Here is a 2500-nt window from a genome sequence, read left to right on the forward strand (position 1 = left end):
AACAAACGGCTGCGTAATATTAGACTTAAAAATATTATATAATATCCTCTATTGATTAAATAGTGAAAAATAAGCTTCAATGTAGCTTAATCTAGTACAAAATCTAAAAGTTGTGATAAATTAAATTGAAATTAAACACGATAGACTTAAATCTAGAGTTAAGGAATAAAACCGACCCGCGAACCAGCTACTAAATGGTTCGATAAGACTTATCTCAAATACAATCGTTTTCTATCAGTGTTATGCCTTCAATCGATACTTTTTGATGAAATAAATACTTAAATGATTTAATGAATGCATATATACATGTAATTAATGAGTGAAAGTATGTATAAAGTATTAGATAAATTAATAATAAACCGACCCAGCTACTAAATGGTTCGATAAGACTTATCTCAAATACAATCGTTTTCTGTAATTGTTATGCCTTAAATTGATAATTTTTAGTTAAACAAATACTTAACTAATGAAATAAATACATAGATAAATGTATTTAATGAATTAAAGTATGTATAAAGTATTATATAAATTAATAATAAACCGAATCCGACCAAATTTAAATCTAAAACCACGATCGGCGGCGTAATGAAGTGTATCGTAAACCCGTTTTTTTTATAATTTAAAATGTAATGACAGAACTCCCAAAACAACAATACACATACATATTAGTACTATGGTGAATTGTAGTTGTATTAGGACCGTAATTATAGTTAATTAAGGAACCATTCATTGTCTTCGCTCTGTTATGTACGTCGTCGTTTAATCGACACGGCATATTTGGCTTGAATCTAGAAAAATTCAAACTCTAACCCTAAGGTAGACAGGCAGGGTAAATAAATGTGGGTGATCTCTCATAAAATTGTCTTCTAGGAATTATTTTTATATAGACTATCTTTTCTGTAGAGTTTAAGTGGACAAGCGCGGACGAAATAGAGCGCAAAATTTAAAATGAATTAAAAATTTTCATCAGACCGGAAGTAGGCATAACCTAGGCGCCATGTTTCCGTCGTACAAGTTTTCACCGTTGCAGTCACCGTTTCAATCGCTCTTCGTGTGGACGTGTATTATTTCTAGTCATGTGTTGTGTAGATGATTCGCTTAAGGTAGGTGTTCGGACTTATTTCTTTAATATTAATTAAACCGTATTTGCCTTGTCGGCCTTAAAATAAAGCTATTTTTTTTTCATCGCAATCGAAGTGTTAGATCTAGAATCTAGTTCCCGCCTCCGCTTCGCTAATTCGACTTAATGTAACTATGACACAACTATTAAATCTAGAGTCTCTATTTTAATTAAATAATTAGGAATTCTATCTCTAGATGATATCTAATCTATTCCCACACGTGTGTGCAAGTAGGATTTAACGTCAGAACAGGTGTGGTGGTCTAGGCGTCGCTATTTTTGACGGTAGGAATTTTTTTTTTAAATTCGTAAAATTTTATATAGACTTTATATAGCAATTTACTAAGACCGACCCTAACGCCCAGTAAATATTTAATTACCACATTGTTATGGACACGGTGTATTAGGTAGGGCCGAGGGCTATCCATAGGTACCAATTTTTAAATTTTGTGACAATTAGGAGCCGAGTTATAAAATAAATTTAAAATACTGGTTCTGGTCTTAGACTTTATATAGCAATTTACTAAGACCGACCTTAATACCCATTAATTATTTAATTAGCGCATAGTTATGGACATCCTGTATTAGGTTGGGCCCAGGGCTATCCGTAGGTACCAAGTTTATAATTTTGTGACGATTATTAGTCGAGTTATAAAATAAATAAAAAAAACTGGTTCTGGTTTGCACTACATTTCTTTCTTCTTTAACGGCGGACTCCCGGTCCAGCCCCATGGGTTACCCGTGAGCCGGGGCCTCGTTAGCCTGGACGGCTCCGATGTGACCGCGGATTGTTGTGGCCCGCCTCAGCCCGAGTCGAGATCACCCTTCCGATCGAAGGTGGACGCCATAGGGCGCCCGGGATAGCCCGGGGCGCTGTTCGTCACCCGAGCGCAGGGGCGCCGGGAGACGCCCCCGGTGAAGTTTGGCGGGTGATTCTGGTAGAGCTCCCCACCCCGATCGCAGGACACCCCTCGCCGCCCGCCCAGGTGTCGAGGTGGCCGCGGGGGAACTCGGGGCGTTTTGGCTCCCCCTTGTGCCGGAGCGGCGCCCTCGGTCCCAGAACGCCCCTGGCGGGTGATTCGCATGCCCCCTGGGGTGGGGAACGCGGGTGGGTGGTCGTAAAGCGTGTAACCGCAGTGGGGGCGGCCCCTTAGTCGGGGGCGCCAAAGTTGGCACCCCACCTGGGGCGCCCCCCGGAAGTGTGGCGCCCGCGCGAGTGAGCCCCGTAGATGCGCCCCGACACCCCCGCGCCGCCCCCCGGGTCGCGGCACCCCCGGCGCCCTCCGTGCGGGCTCCCCTCATGGGGCGGCACCCCGGTCCTCCCCGAGACTATGTACCCGATTTTTCGGTTTAACACTAGAGGTATGGGCAGAAATACGG

The sequence above is a fragment of the Physella acuta genome, unplaced genomic scaffold, assembly GCF_028476545.2.
Source record: "Physella acuta isolate Inbredline_101_S28 unplaced genomic scaffold, ASM2847654v3 ptg002341l, whole genome shotgun sequence".
NCBI classification, from domain to species: domain Eukaryota; kingdom Metazoa; phylum Mollusca; class Gastropoda; family Physidae; genus Physella; species Physella acuta.